The sequence below is a fragment of the Salmo salar genome, chromosome ssa03 (assembly GCF_905237065.1).
Source record: "Salmo salar chromosome ssa03, Ssal_v3.1, whole genome shotgun sequence".
Lineage (NCBI taxonomy): Eukaryota > Metazoa > Chordata > Actinopteri > Salmoniformes > Salmonidae > Salmo > Salmo salar.
Genome location: NC_059444.1, coordinates 40,222,148 through 40,239,103, shown reverse-complemented (window position 1 = coordinate 40,239,103; position 16,956 = coordinate 40,222,148).

Here is a 16,956-nt window from a genome sequence, read left to right as displayed (position 1 = left end):
TGTGTGTGTGTGTGTGTGTGTGTGTGTGTGTGTGTGTGTGTGTGTGTGAGAGAGAGAGTTGGTATGCATGTTTTTGGTTCCATTCTGTTTTTCCAAGAGAGCTGACATGTGTACTCATATCTTTATACTGCTTTGTCAGGCATGGTTGGTTGGATTTGCTGGCAATGGCACAGGCAATATTTCCCAGCTTCTCTGTTCAGCTAAATGTGTCTGGGAAGATATCCACTTGTCATGTTGGCAGAAATATACATATCGTGACACTGGAGGCAAAAATGGTGGTAAATTGTCTACGCTTTATCAAAAAGAACCATCGCAAACAACGCAAACTGTATAGTTGCTTGTTTTCGTCCAGGTTTATTGATTAATACATGCAATATAATTCTGCAAAACTCTTACCCCGCCTATATGTATATACACTCAGTGGCCCGTATATTAGGTACACCAACCTGTTCACCAAAATGGTTCGCTCCTACAGACAGTGAGTCACGTGGACTTGTTATATAAAGCAGGCAGACAGCCATCGAGGCATTCAGTTACTGTTTGATTGAATGTTAGAATAGGCAACACAAGTTACCTAAGCTAACTTGAGCGTGGCTTTTTATGCACGGCAGTGTCTAGGGTTTACCAAGAATGGTGTGACAAATAAAAAACATCCAGTCAGCGGCAGTCCTGTGGGCAAAAATAGCTCGTTGATGAGAGGTCGAAGGAGAATGGCAAGAATTGTGCAAGCTAACAGGCTGGCCACAAACAGGCATATAGCAGTGCAATACAACAGTGGTGTGCAGAATGGCATCACGGAAAGCACAACTCGTCGGTTCTTGTCACGGATGGGCTATTGCACCAGACGACCACGCCAGGTTCCAGTCCAATCAGCTAAAAACAGTGGGCATGCGATCACCAACACTGGACAATATTGAGAACTGGAAAAACATTGCCTGGTCCGACGAATCCCGGTTCCTGTTGCGTCATACTGATGACAGAGTCAGGATTTGTCTAAGCAGCATAAATCCATGGGCCCATCTTGCCTAGTGTCAATGGTACAGGCGGGTGGCAGTGGTGTAATGGAGAGAGGAATTTTTTCCTGGCACATGTTAGGTCGCTTGATACCAATTGAGCAACGTTTTCATGCACCGAAGAATTCAGGCTGTTCTGGAGGCAAAGCGGGGTCTGACCCTGTACTAGATGGGTGTACCAAATCAACTGGCCATATACAGTACCAGTCAAAAGTTTGGACTCATAAAAAGGTTTTTCTTTATTTTTACTATTTTCAACATTTTAGAATAATAGTGAAGACATGGACAGTATGAAATAACACATATGGAATCATGTAGTAACCAAAAAAGTGTTAAACAAATCAAAATATATTTGAGATTTGAGATTCTTCAAAGTAGCCACCGTTTGCATTTATGACAGCTTGCACACTCTTGGAATTCTCTCAACCAGCTTCATGAGGTAGTCACCTGGAATGCATTTCAATTAACGGGTGTGCCTTGTTAAAAGTTAATTTGTGGAATTTCTTTCCTTCTTAATGCGTTTGAGCCAATCAGCTGTGTTGTGACAAGGTGGAGGTGGTATACAGAAGATAGCCCTATTTGGTAAAAGACCAAGTCCATATTATGGCAAGAACAGATCAAATAATTGAAGAGAAATGACAGTTCATCATTACTTTAAGACATGAAGGTTGCAAAGACCATCAAGCGCTATGATGAAACTACCTCTCATTTGGACCACCACAGGAAAGGAAGACCCAGAGTTACCTCTGCTGCAGAGGATATGTTCATTAGAGTTACCAGCCTCAGAAATTGCAGCTTCACAGAGTTCAAGTAACATACACATCTCAACATCAACTGTTCAGAGGAGACTGCATAAATCAGGCCTTCATGGTCGAATTGCTGCAAAGAAATGTGAGCTTTTTGTTTCCAACCGCCGTGTCTTTGTGAGACGCAGAGTAGGTTAACCTCTATGGGCTAGGTGGGACGCTTGCGTCCCACCTACTCAACAGACAGTGTAATCCCGTGGCGCGTTATTCAAATACCTCAAAAATGCAAAAACGTAAATTTTTCAAACATATGACTATTTTACACCATTTTAAAGACAAGACTCTCGTTAATCTAACCACACTGTCCGATTTCAAAAAGGCTTTACAACGAAAGCAAAACATTAGATTATGTCAGCAGAGTACCCAGCCAGAAATAATCAGACACCCATTTTTCAAGCTAGCATATAATGTCACATAAACCCAAACCACAGCTAAATGCAGCACTAACCTTTGATGATCTTCATCAGATGACACTCCTAGGACATTATGTTATACAATACATGCATGTTTTGTTCAATCAAGTTCATATTTATATCAAAAACCAGCTTTTTACATTAGCATGTGACTAGCATGTGACTAGCATTCCCACCGAACACTGCCGGTGAATTTACTAAATTACTCACGATAAACGTTCACAAAAAGTATAACAATTATTTTAAGAATTATAGATACAGAACTCCTCTATGCACTCGATATGTCCGATTTTAAAATAGCTTTTCGGTTAAAGCACATTTTGCAATATTCTCAGTAGATAGCCCGGCATCACAGGGCTAGCTATTTAGACACCCAGCAAGTTTAGCACTCACCAAAGTCAGATTTACTATAAGAAAAATGTTATTACCTTTGCTGTCTTCGTCAGAATGCACTCCCAGGACTTCTACTTCAATAACAAATGTTGGTTTGGTTCAAAATAATCCATAGTTATATCCAAACAGCGGCGTTTTGTTCGTGCGTTCAAGACACTATCCGAAAGGGTAAATAAGGGTGACGAGCATGGCGCAATTCGTGACAAAAAAATTCTAAATATTCCATTACCGTACTTCGAAGCATGTCAACCGCTGTTTAAAATCAATTTTTATGCAATTTTTCTCATAAAAAAGCGATAATATTCCGACCGGGAATCTGCGTTTAGGTAAACAGACAAAAGAAAATAAAGCATGGGGTCGACTCGGGCATGCGCCTAAGCCCATAGTACTCTGATCGGCCACTTGCCAAAAGCGATAATGTATTTCAGCCAGAGGCTGCCTTGATATCGTTCAGCTTTTTCCCGGGCTCTGAGAGCCTATGGGAGCCGTAGGAAGTGTCACGTTAGAGCAAAGATCCTCAGTCTTCAATAAAAAGAGCCAAGATGAAACACAACTTGTCAGACAGGCCACTTCCTGCATGGAATCTTCTCAGGTTTTGGCCTGCCATTTGAGTTCTGTTATACTCACAGACACCATTCAAACAGTTTTAGAAACGTTAGGGTGTTTTCTATCCAAAGCCAATAATTATATGCATATTCTAGTTACTGGGCAGGAGTAGTAACCAGATTAAATCGGGTACGTTTTTTATCCGGCCGTGTCAATACTGCCCCCTAGCCCTAACAGGTTAACGGATAATCTTCGCCTTGTGTGGTTATATTTGATTTGTTTAACACTTTTTTTGTTACTACATGATTCCATATGTGTTATTTCATTGTTTTGATGTCTTCACTATTATTCTATAATGTAGAAAATAGTAAAAATAAAGAAAAACCCTTGAATGAGTAGGTGTGTGCAAACTTTGGACTGGTACAATATATATATATATATATATATGCTGTTTTTTTACTGTGAAATCTTAAAGAATCAGCAGCTGCCGTGGCTTCACTAGTTGAGATATTGTAGTCCAACGACCATATTGTTACCTTAACCAAAAATGTCAGAGGAAGTGAGTGGATGTAGTTTTTTTATGGATCAAATGAGGCAAACTGGTTTCATACCTGTTCAAGGTCACCTGCGGATTTCAGAATGGAGTTATGGAAAACAAGTCCCCAAACTGTCACTTTAAATTACATTTTAAAGTAATATTGTACGTTGTAAAGCAAGACTAACTAATCGACAGAATGCATGCCAATGGGAAATGGGGTGGGGCAGAGGAAAAAGAAAAGTATATCTTCACCTGTGTGAGTTTGGTGTTGTATGTACAATATATTGAGCTCCTTCGAGTCCAAAGCTCCACGAATGTCTGTACGATAAGAATTTATTCCTCAATAATTCATCAATTCAAGACTGTGGCGGGTTGTGACTTTGAAGATAAATATTTAAATTATTCTAACCCTGGTGTGCTTCAAGCCTTCTCTTGCTGAATGTATGCCATATGAGGGGGAAGACAGCTAATCAGAAATAAACTGCCATGTAAATACAAGGACCGAAATTATTACGGGTGATGATGCGAAGGGAGATTTTGCTGTATGTGTCGCTGAGTGTTTGTGTGATGTTTCTTAGGTTTGATGCTTCTCTCGTTTGGGTGTGTTCTGTATGTTACCCTGTTCCCTGTTCTATGATGAGAGAATACACTTTTTATTTATTGGTTGTACTATAGCATAGAGAGTTGAAATCATTTCCAGTTTGTCACTGAGATCCAACCCCTTGGTTCAAAGCAACACAGCAAAGTTGAGTTCAGCATTTAAGCACATTGTGTCACATTACGACGTTTTAAGCAAAGGGAAAATCACTGCTTCAGTCTCTTAGAATGATCACATCTGGTTAAATAAAGGTTAAACAAAAAATTAAAAAAATTAAAAATAACCTAATAATGTCTGTGGACAAATCTGGGAGAAATTTGGCAACTGGCTCAATGTGTAAAAAACTGGCTTTTGAAGCTTTGAACTTTATCGATCGAGAGCAAAGCTGTTAAATCATGATGATGGACATTTCACTCAGGTTCGCTACCTTTCCGGAAAGATATATCGTTTTAATGATACGTGATTGGTTTACTATTTATTTGTTGTAGGTACAGTTTGTTTATGTTCTTGTATTTAAGTTGTTTTCATTTGCATCAAATAGGCCTTGAATTCTGATTAATTGCACAAAACACAAAGGATATAGTATAATTAATAAGTTATATGTTGAAATCGAATGCAGAAGTTCTAAGCAAAGCCCTATTGACGCTTTTGTTTTGATCTCCTAACTTACTGGTGTAGGAGGCCATTTTAGATATTGAAAAAATAGCTATGGAAAATAATAGTGAATGTGAATTTCCAAGGGCTTCACAAATGTATGTACAGGCTTCATTTTCATATACATTCTGGATCATTTGATAACAATATGTATTATTCACAAGTTTATTACTTATATTTTCAGTACATTCTAAGCCACATTTCAAAACCTTATGCTTTAAGACTATCATTTTTTAACTGTCAAGTCAGATCATAGTCCCCAACATATTAATATAATGTTTTGTTGTTTGAGAAAGATGCATGCCAAAATGCCAATAGAATTCTGAATGAGTTAAGTCCAAATGAGTGAATACATGTTGATGTTTCAGTGCAATCAATTGGTCCTCTTACCTAATCCTTGTATGTGATAATACCAGAGTTTGCCCTATTAAGCTGCTATAAGGACTGTGCTGATATTATTTATAAGGATTGTGTCCACAGTCAGTGAAAGAGAGAGGGACAGAGACAGAGAAGAAACACTGCTTTGTTCAGTCAATATCATCTCTGTTTCATTGCAAGAGTTCCCATGCATCCAGCGTAACGTTTTATTAATGAATGACGACACCTGAGTGAATTTGGTTACCTTTTTCTTGAATCCCTGGCGTCTGTTATATTTACATTTACATTTAAATTTAAGTCATTTAGCAGACGCTCTTATCCAGAGCGACTTACAAATTGGTGCATTCACCTTATGATATCCAGTGGAACAACCACTTTACAATAGTGCATCTAAATCTTTTAAGGGGGGGGTTAGAAGGATTACTTTATCCTATCCTAGGTATTCCTTAAAGAGGTGGGGTTTCAGGTGTCTCCGGAAGGTGGTGATTGACTCCGCTGTCCTGGCGTCGTGAGGGAGCTTGTTTCACCATTGGGGTGCCAGAGCAGCGAACAGTTTTGACTGGGCTGAGCGGGAACTGTGCTTCCTCAGAGGTAGGGGGGCCAGCAGGCCAGAGGTGGATGAACGCAGTGCCCTTGTTTGGGTGTAGGGCCTGATCAGAGCCTGAAGGTATGGAGGTGCCGTTCCCTTCACAGCTCCATAGGCAATCACCATGGTCTTGTAGCGGATGCGAGCTTCAACTGGAAGCCAGTGGAGAGAGCGGAGGAGCGGGGTGACGTGAGAGAACTTGGGAAGGTTGAACACCAGACGGGCTGCGGCGTTCTGGATGAGTTGTAGGGGTTTAATGGCACAGGCAGGGAGCCCAGCCAACAGCGAGTTGCAGTAATCCAGACGGGAGATGACAAGTGCCTGGATTAGGACCTGCGCCGCTTCCTGTGTGAGGCAGGGTCGTACTCTGCGAATGTTGTAGAGCATGAACCTACAGGATCGGGTCACCGCCTTGATGTTAGTGGAGAACGACAGGGTGTTGTCCAGGATCACGCCAAGGTTCTTAGCACTCTGGGAGGAGGACACAAGGGAGTTGTCAACCGTGATGGCGAGATCATGGAACGGGCAGTCCTTCCCCGGGAGGAAGAGCAGCTCCGTCTTGCCGAGGTTCAGCTTGAGGTGGTGATCCGTCATCCACACTGATATGTCTGACAGACATGCAGAGATGCGATTCGCCGCCTGGTTATCAGAAGGGGGAAAGGAGAAGATTAATTGTGTGTCGTCTGCATAGCAATGATAGGAGAGACCATGTGAGGATATGACAGAGCCAAGTGACTTGGTGTATAGCGAGAATAGGAGAGGGCCTAGAACAGAGCCCTGGGGGACACCAGTGGTGAGAGCACATGGTGCGGAGACAGATTCTCGCCACGCCACCTGGTAGGAGCGACCTGTCAGGTAGGACGCAATCCAAGCGTGGGCCGCGCCGGAGATGCCCAACCCGGAGAGGGTGGAGAGGAGGGTCTGATGGTTCACAGTATCAAAGGCAGCAGATAGGTCTAGAAGGATGAGAGCAGAGGAGAGAGAGTTAGCTTTAGCAGTGCGGAGAGCCTCCGTGACACAGAGAAGAGCAGTCTCAGTTGAATGCCCAGTCTTGAAACCTGACTGATTAGGATCAAGAAGGTCATTCTGAGAGAGATAGCAGGAGAGCTATATATATATATATATATAGTTATATCAAGCATGAGCCACTGTTTTGCAGGTTTTAAGTCAAATGTTATTTTAAATTTATTGTTACTTCGTTCTCCATTTAAAAAAAGAGACTTGCAATGGAATAAAAATCAGATTCCCCATGCATGCTTGAAATCGACTGACGATTATTAAGACGATTATCTTAGTTTAAAATCTATTTTTTTTCCGTACCAGATATTAAGGGTACTGAATGTCTTGGTATTAATGTCTTAGCAAATCAGGGTATTCTCTGTTTCTGTTTTGAAAAGTGTCTTCTTTGTTTGTTTTGTTTGTTTGTTTTTGTTGTTGTTTTTTACCATTTGCCCCAAAGCACATGGACTGTATATACCTTGTGCCTAGTATATATATCTAGTTTCCACATAGTCTATTTTTGTGGTATGTACGTGCCTGTAAAAATGCAAATATGTGTTTTTATTTTCAACTTGCAATATATGTACAAATGTTAGCTAAAGACTAGTACTGCTGAATTAAAATTACAATGTCAGTATATATCATTTTCCCTGATTTGGGAAACACAAAATTGCACATTTTTGTTGGTTTGAGCATTCAAACACCATGTGCGTTGTACTCTGTACTCATCTACTGTACGTGTGTTATACACAGAGTTGTGGGGGCACATTGTCACATTTTTACTACAATCTGGTGTCACCAAAGCATTTTGTACAATGAGAGGGTGACCTCAAACAGGCTTTTTGTGAAGTTTATGCAGTCTAGATATCACCTCAGTCAACAAACAGTTCGTGTGGACAACTGAACTCAAAATCTAGAATCATTCAATTGAAAATTAACCCCAAAAATGTGTATCTGAAGACCAGGGGACCAACAGCAGTGCAAAGCTGCTTGAATCATGGTCTTTATGTCTGTCTGTTTGACAAGCCAATGCATTTGCTTCTAACCTAAAGGAGACGTTTGGTTAATAATTCCTCGTGGGACCTTCAAATCTAGACATTGCTGTGTACCAACTACAATGATTTAAAACGTCATCTAGTCTGACAATTATTATACCTTAGTGTTGTAGTTACCGTAGCCTGCTTATCTAAGCCTTCTCTCTGTTTCAGGACTCTCTGTATAATGTGTGTGAGTGTGTTTGTGTGTACCTGTGCCTTTCCTTCTACACTGTTGGTCCCACTTGAGAACACCAAGCTAGGTCTGCTAGCCCGCCTCAAGCAAAAACAGACACAGACACATTAGCAATCTGAGAGTTGGCATCTGAAAAAAAGCTGTTTATTTTGGACAAAATACATTCTACTGCACTGTAGCCAGTGTTCCTAACAGTGGCTGTAGTACAAAGGTTCTCAGAACTCAAGTAGATACTATATTTCAGCCACTATGGGTTGTATCCTATTCTGGCACTGAAAAGGTTGATTTCTCAGATCATTGTCACTCAGTGTTTGTCGCCCCTATAGAGGTTGTCGCAGAGCCAGCTTGTGTTTGGGTCTGTAAAGGTTAAAGTACTTTAACGCTTCACTGAACTCCATACTGTACTCTGTCTGAGCTGATATCTAACTGTCCAATCTCAAACTGACCCCAAACCCCTACTCCTAAGTACTTCCTGTACTCTAGATCTGCAAGGAGTGGATAGGTTTACACAATGTGGTAATAGCTCCACCTTGTCCTTTGATAGGCTTGATGGAACTTCCACCATAATACTTCCACCTACCCAGTACTTTCAGATGAACATAAGTGCATAGGGGTAGGAGGCCCTAAAGGTGTCTTTGGGACAGGTTACACAGCTGCCCTCCAGCTCATCCAGAACACAGAGCCAGGCTCTGGTCTCTCATTAAGCTGGTCTGTCGATCAGTGGCAATGTTGTTAAATCGTCCCATACCAAACAATTCAGTGTTGTGCAATAAAAAGATGAGCGCATTGGCATATTTACGAGTCATGTCCCTTCATTGATTTGTGTGTTCATATTCGTGGTATACCTGACAAGATTGATTCTGACAATGATACACACTTCACAAAATGTGTTTTTCAGCTATTTCACGAGGAAAATAATGTAGTCTACTTCTGCATGGAGAGGGGGAGATTATCTATACAGGCTAACAGGATCCAAATGAGTTTTTATGAATACCAGTGGAAGACACACACGGGCACATTTAGCCAAATAGTGTAGGTGTTTGTACTTAAGACCATCCATGTGAAACAAATGTTTTTGAAGATAACCGCCACAGTACAAATATATAGGTCCACAAGGACCCACGTTCTTTAGATGCCTGAACAGATGTATGGACCTTTTGATTTGTTGTTACAAAACAGAAGCAACAAACACAAGCCCAATTAATCATACGAGGTCTTTTTTTCTCTCTCTGCCCTGGATACAAGATCTACCTCTCATTTTTTTTTTATCCCTCTCTCTCTCTGCAGACAGGGGCTCCTCTGCATCACTGATGAGGTGTCTGAGTCTGGGAGCCTCCTAACACGTGTGTGCGTGCGTGTGTGTGAAGAAACGAGTGAATGTGTGTATGTGTATGTTTGTTCATGCGTGCGTCAGAGACGAGGGCAGCCCAAGGACACACTCCTCTGGCGCGGCCCAGGAGCAGCTACAGCACAGCTCCCACCTTCTCTGTCTCTCTCGCTTTCTCTCTCTCCCAACTATCTCCCCTCTCCTCTTTACCCTCTATCCCTTTTCCACCATTCTCTTTCTCTCTCTCTCTCTCTCTCTCTCTCTCATTTCTCCCTTCTCTTCTTCTACCCTGCTGTGTTTCCCCTTTACCACCATTCCTCTCTCCCCTCCCTTCCTCCCTGACCCAGCTCCACCCGACCTCTCAGGACGCACAGAGTGCAGCGATCCAGGGTGGAGCAGAAAGAGAGAGAGAGACTAGGGAGATGATAACAGGGGCACTGAATTACGACGAACTGTTCCTTGCAGCATAATTTCTCATAAATCTGTTTTATAATGTGTATAAAGACACATACATTGTGTGTATAGCTTTACCGGGATTTGTACAGAAGTGTAATTCCTTCCCTTTCCTTTCCTCTTTGTTGGTAGTCCTCTACAGCGTCCCCGGATGTCCTGCTGGCCTACTTCCATTAATTATATCACCATTCTCACTTTACACCCCCTGGCTGTTTCCCTCCAGAGGGGAATTTGTGTATTTAGTCACTAACTGGTATCCCCATCCATCCCCTTCTAGTCTCCTTGCTTTGTAAGGCACCTAACAGCAACTTCTCTCTCTCTTTGTTTATTTTGGAACTAATTGACCCTGTTGTAAGCCCTGAACCCTTGGTTACTGTTGCTACCTTGGTCAACATTTTCCCGGGAAGCTCAATTCCCTATTTAAACTACTGGAGGAAACCCCTCATAATATCTCAAACTCACACAACAAAATGAAACACAGGTTACCCCCTGTGGATCAGGAGACTCAGGTATGTTGTGGTGGACTATCATTCCAATTGCTTCATGGGATCCTGGTAAAAGGAAGTTTGTTGTGTGCCTAGCCACTATGGCTTTGAATGCACTGTCAGCATGCATTCAAGGCTACTAACCACATTCAGAGCTGACTAGGGTTCTGAAATCGTATATACTGATGTCGACAGCAGATGAGTTTTATTCATAATTTAGCCAACTTCTTACTACATGTTTGGGTTTGGAGATTGCAAGAAATGCATTTCACTGTACTTGTGCACGTGACATTAAAACTTGAAACGTATTAGCTAGCTAACATACATTTAGAGAAAACAAGTTATATTAACTGTCTGGCTAGCTAGCTTTAGCCACATGTTCGGCAGTGGTGAAAGAGACTAAGAGCTAGTTAATCAGCTAGCAAACAATGCAAAAAGGTATAATTTCAGATTAGAAAAATACTTAATCAGTAGGCTCTGCATTTCATAAATCACAGTCACAGTACCGCTGAAGAACTGTTCAATTATTTAGCAATTTAAACAATTATAAAATAAAAATGTAGAACTCTGTTCCCTTATTGTCTTCCATGCGCTTGAAACTTAAGCTTGTCAAAGGGGCGTTGGACACAAGCTTGGTTAGCGACAGTTGCTATCCACCGGAGTGCTGTGATTGGTTGTCCAACATTCTGGGGCGGGCTTAGCGAAGGGTTTATTGGTACACTGCCCCTCTCCCTACCTACTCCCTAGAATCTCTCTAGTTAGGTCAGGATGGTTAGTTCTCAGTACCATCTGCATTCTATGTGCTGTGTTCTTGGAAACATGCATAATGATGACCTCATGTATTACATTGTGGAAACAGTTCTCACCCGACTGCACCAATAGATCTCCCTGAAATAATTTGGTGGGTTCATGTCCTCCTCTGTTTATGTATATATGTAGCTTTCAGTAAGTGACTCTTTGTGGCAATGTGCAAGGTAACAAAGAGTTGCATCAACTAAGTATACTCTCTCTCTCTCTCTTCCCTTTATGCTTGATGTATCTTTACATTGTGGAAACAGTTCTCGCCCGACTGCACCAATAGATCTCCCTGGAATAATTTGGTGGGTTCATGTCCTCCTCTGTTTATGTATATATGTAGCTTTCAGTAAGTGACTCTTTGTGGCAATGTGCAAGGTAACAAAGAGTTGCATCAACTAAGTATACTCTCTCTCTCTCTCTTCCCTTTATGCTTGATGTATCTTTACATTGTGGAAACAGTTCTCACCCGACTGCACCAATAGATCTCCCTGGAATAATTTGGTGGGTTCATGTCCTCCTCTGTTTATGTATATATGTAGCTTTCAGTAAGTGACTCTTTGTGGCAATGTGCAAGGTAACAAAGCGTTGCATCAACTAAGTATTCTCTCTCTCTCTCTCTATTCCCTTTATGCTTGATGTATCTTTCTTTATCTACTCAACTGGTTTTGCCCTCCAACTGACCTTTGACCTCATCATCCAAGGACTGCCAATCAGTCCACAGTTCAATAACAGTGACGTTCTTATTCATATACATAATGCAGTATATGCACAAAGACAACGCATTTGCAACCCAATCAAAACGAATGTTAAAAATCACCTTATGCATGAGTAGGACTATATCATTACACAATGTATGATCATGACTTACAACCCCTATTCATGATGCGTCATAAAATAATGTATCTACCGGATAAACCATATTCAGCCTCTCCTGAAGGAAGAAGGAAGCTCAATAAAAGTTATACAAATTGAATTTGTTTGTCATTATGAACCAAGACATTTAATCACTAAATCCTTATGAAATGATCAAACATGAAAAGCCAAAGCCAGGATACATTACACATACTGGTCCTACATAATCACCATAGTAAAACATCCCTTTAAATGCTTCTGTGGAGTGGGACATCTGTAAGGGGTGGTGAACAGGGTCAAGTGTTCTGTTACTGTAATAAACACAGCTCCAATGGGAGGAGGGTACTCTGCACAACACACTGGAACCAGGGGACAGCCTCCTGGCAGATGGGGACTGATGAGATGTGTGCAAATGATCTTAGTGCTGTCTTCATGGTTTGTTTCTCTTATGGAAAAATCTATAAGTTGTTCATGGCCAGGTTGAGTGAGTTTATTTTGGAATTTAAATTACTTTGTTTTTACACTGAACAAAAATATAAATGCAACATGTAAAGTGTTGGTCCCATGTTTCATGAGCTGAAATAAAAGATCCCTGAAATTTTCCATATGCACAAAAATCTTATTTCTCTAAAATGTTGTACACACATTTGTTTACATCCCTGTTAGTGAGCATTTCTCCTTTGCCAAGGTAATCCATCCACCTGACATGTGTGGCATATCAAGACGCTGATTAAACAGCATGATCATTACACAGGTGCACCTTATGCTGGGGACAATAAAATTCCACTCTAAAATGTGCAGATTTGTCACACAACACGTCACAGATGTCTCAAGTTTTGAGGGAGCGTGCAATTGAAATGCTGACTGCAGGAATATCCACCAGAGCTGTTGCCACATAATTTAATGTTCATTTCTCTACCATAAGCTGCCTAAAACGTCATTTTAGAGAATTTGACAGTATGTCCAACCAGCCTCACAGCCGCAGACCATGTGTATGGTGTCGTGTGGGCAAGCGGTTTGCTGACGTCAACGTTGTGAACAGAGTGCCCCATGGTGGCGGTGGGGTTATGGTATGGGCAGGCATAAGCTACAGACAACGAACACAATTGCATTTTATTGATGGCAATTTGAATGCACAGAGATACCGTAACAAGATCCTGAGGCCCATTGTCTTGCCATTCATCCACCGCCATCACCGCATGTTTCAGTATGATAATGCACGGCTCCATGTTCCAAGGATCTGTACACAATTGCTGGAAGCTGAAAATGTCCCAGTTCTTCCGTGGCCTGTATACTCACCAGACATGTCACCCATTGAGCATGTTTGGGATGCTCTGGATAGACGTGTACAACAGCGTGCTCCAGTTCCAGCCAATATCCTGCAACTTTGCACAGCCATTGAAGAGGAGTGGGACAACATTCCACACTGCAGAATCAACAGCCTGCAAAGGAGATGTATTGCGCTGCATGAGGCAAATAGTGGACACACCTGATACTGACTTGTTTTCTGATCCACACCACTTTTTGTTAAGGTATCTGCAACCAATAGATGCATATCTGTATTCCCAGTCGTGAAATCCAGGGCTTACAATTAGGCTTTAGCTCAGTGGGCTAACACAGCACTGAGTCACATAAATTACCTGGTTCTGACATTTGCTCAATGTTCAGTTCTTAAACCCAAGCATTCTTCCCTGAAGTTTCACCTTCCATCCCATCTCACAGCGTACAGTATGTACAAATGTAGGATCTTAATTTGATCACTCTTGGGTTGATTAAAATGTTCCTGCAAACTTGTAGTGTATTCAACGTTTAAAAAGGCTTCTAAAGTTAGTAATTTCCACTTAAAAATGTCAGACCTGATTTGCCCTAAAGTAAAACATATCAACCCCTACAAAAAAGATCAATGAATTATAATCCACATAATAATTGACACTTCCTGTTGCTGGAGGATTATTTTCCTGCTTTAGCAAACTGGCTCAAATTAGGATCCTACATCTGTATGAGCTAAATTCCTCTAGCTCTGAGGAGTGAGGAGATGAGGTAAGTTATTTTAGAGATGATTATTAGGATATTACTGCTGCGTTGTGATGTGTGAGCAGCTGGCCTAGACTGTGCTGTACGCTATGGATCTGCTCTGGTAAACACTTCCCATTACGACCCAGAAATGTCCATGAACTCCTGGCCGATGGAGATAGGGAGAATAAGTAAGGATAGGAAAAGATGGAGAAAGAGATAATGTAGGGTAAGGGAATCCTTTACCCTCTGTCTCTTCTTAACCCAGAGACTTTGTTAACATCCTTCATCATTTTTAGTAGAGGCCATCACTCTGTTTTCTCGCGCAATTGCAAAGCATACAGAAATGTTGCGCAACATTCTCATGAAGTGTTTGATTAGATTTTCGATTACATTTGCATTGATGTCAGAGTGGTTACTAGTGTTACTAGTCCCACCCTTCAGCTCCATTCAACCCCTCCCATCTATCTCACTATCCAAATTGGATTTCTATTTGCCATGTATTTTTCAACTGTGCTGTGATGCTTCACAAAAGCACTGAAACTTTCTATTCTCATAGTTTCTACAGATTTTAAATTAAAGATAAACATTTTTGCTAAAATAGTTATTGTATTATTGATCGATTGACTATGGCTTTTCAAATCACACAGTATTGCTATCTGCAGCGTTAGCAATTCTTCAGCCAACCAAAAACGAGCTACATGTGGACAGAACCAAAATAAATGATATAATGACTCTGCCTCCTCGCAGCAAAATCTGCAGAGCTGGGAAGATTGTATCCCCCATATATATAACATTAAATTAGTTGCAAGAATTTTGTACAATCATTTAAATTGAACAATTTAAAGTTTTGAATCCAGCGTTGTTTTGCGTGTCAATTCATAAACCATGTGCCATGGAATCGGTACATCGAAGAGCAAATATTTTTGGTCCTTAAATGAAACTGGTATATATTTTATTTATCACAATTTTCTTTAACCAATTTTGGTCTTTAATGCAGGGCCAACTGGCAAGGTTTTTACTTTTTCTCTTTCCTCTGCCATTTTTGTGGTAATGCTGCAATTAGTTGGTTGTAATTTGGGGTAGAGCAGACATTTCCATATGTCTCTGTTAGCTACATGTGTGACAACTCCACCAGTCCTATTTATGATACAATTTACAAAGATTATACCTTTTTTTTCATCAATTTGTATATTTGATTTTAACCACAATATTTGTTGTATTATTTGTTCTGTCTTTTCAGGTGGATTAAACTGAAATTGCAACCAACTTTCTATGACTTGTTTAAAAAAAGAACAATATTTTGGAGATGACTCACAACAACAATACCACACAGGTGGAAATAATTATAAATTCCCAAATCAAGAGATCCCTGCAGAGGGAGTGTCACGTCCTGACCAGTATAAGGGTTATTTGCAGAGGGTATTGTGGTAGATTGTTTCTTGTTTAGCCTGTGTGAGCCTGACACGACTGTTTTGTTGTTTGTGTGTTTTTCGTTTTGTTATTTTGGTGTTCACTTTATTTAAAAATAAATACAAGATGAGCATCCACACTCCTGCTGCGTTTTGGTCCTCCATTCCCGACGACAACCGTTACAGAATCTCCCACCAAATAAGGACCAAGCAGCGGAGGAAGGAGCAACGGAGGGACGATCGTGAGAAGTGGACGTGGGATGAGATTATGGCCGGAGAAGGTCCATGGAGGAAGTGGAGCGAAGACAGGGAACGCTACAGGGGAACACGACTGGCGTTTAAGCCCGAGAGGCAGCCCAAATAATTATTTTGGGGGGGGCACACGGGTAGTTTGGCTGGGTGAGGTTTGAGCCCCAGGCCAAATCCCCGTACCTTTTCTGGGCAACCAGTGACTGGACAGGTCCCGTGCTTCGGGGTAATGGGTACTGTGGTGAGGCCAAGTATTTTTAGGCCGGTACGCACAATACCAGCGCCCCGCATTTGCCAGGGGGAAGTGGGCATCAGTGGGTAAGAGCGATGCCAGTTCTGCGCTCGAGACCGCCAGTAAGCCTCTACGGTCCAGTGCGTCAGCCCAGTCCGACTCGTCCTGTTCCCGCTCCCCGCACTAGCCCTGAGGTGCGTGTTCCCAGGCTGATACCTCCAGTACCAGCACCATGCATCAGGCTTCCAGTGCGTCAACCCAGTCCGACTCGGCCTGTTCCTGCTCCCCGCACCAGCCCTGAGGTGCGTGTTCCCAGGCTGATACCTCCAGTACCAGCACCACGCATCAGGCTTCCAGTGCGTCAACTCAGTCCGACTCGGCCTGTTCCCGCTCCCCGCACTAGCCCTGAGGTGCGTGTTCCCAGGCTGATACCTCCAGTACCAGCACCACGCATCAGGCTTCCAGTGCGTCAACCCAGTCCGACTCGGCCTGTTCCTGCTCCCCGCACCAGCCCTGAGGTGCGTGTTCCCAGGCTGATACCTCCAGTACCAGCACCACGCATCAGGCTTCCAGTGCGTCAACTCAGTCCGACTCGGCCTGTTCCCGCTCCCCGCACTAGCCCTGAGGTGCGTGTTCCCAGGCTGATACCTCCAGTACCAGCACCACGCATCAGGCTTCCAGTGCATCAACCCAGTCCGACTCGGCCTGTTCCTGCTCCCCGCACCAGCCCTGAGGTGCGTGTTACCTCCTGTACAGTTGGGGAGGGGGGGGGTGTAGCACAGCCACCCTCCCTTCCCTCCCTTTAGTTTAGGGGAATTTTTTTTTATGAGTTGCATCCGGGGTCTGCACCTTTAGGGGGGCTACTGTCACGTCCTGACCAGTATAAGGGTTGTTTGTTATTGTAGTTTGGTCAGGACGTGGCAGAGGGTATTTTGTTTATGTGGTTCGGGGTGGTGATTTTTGTAGTAGGGTGTTTGATTT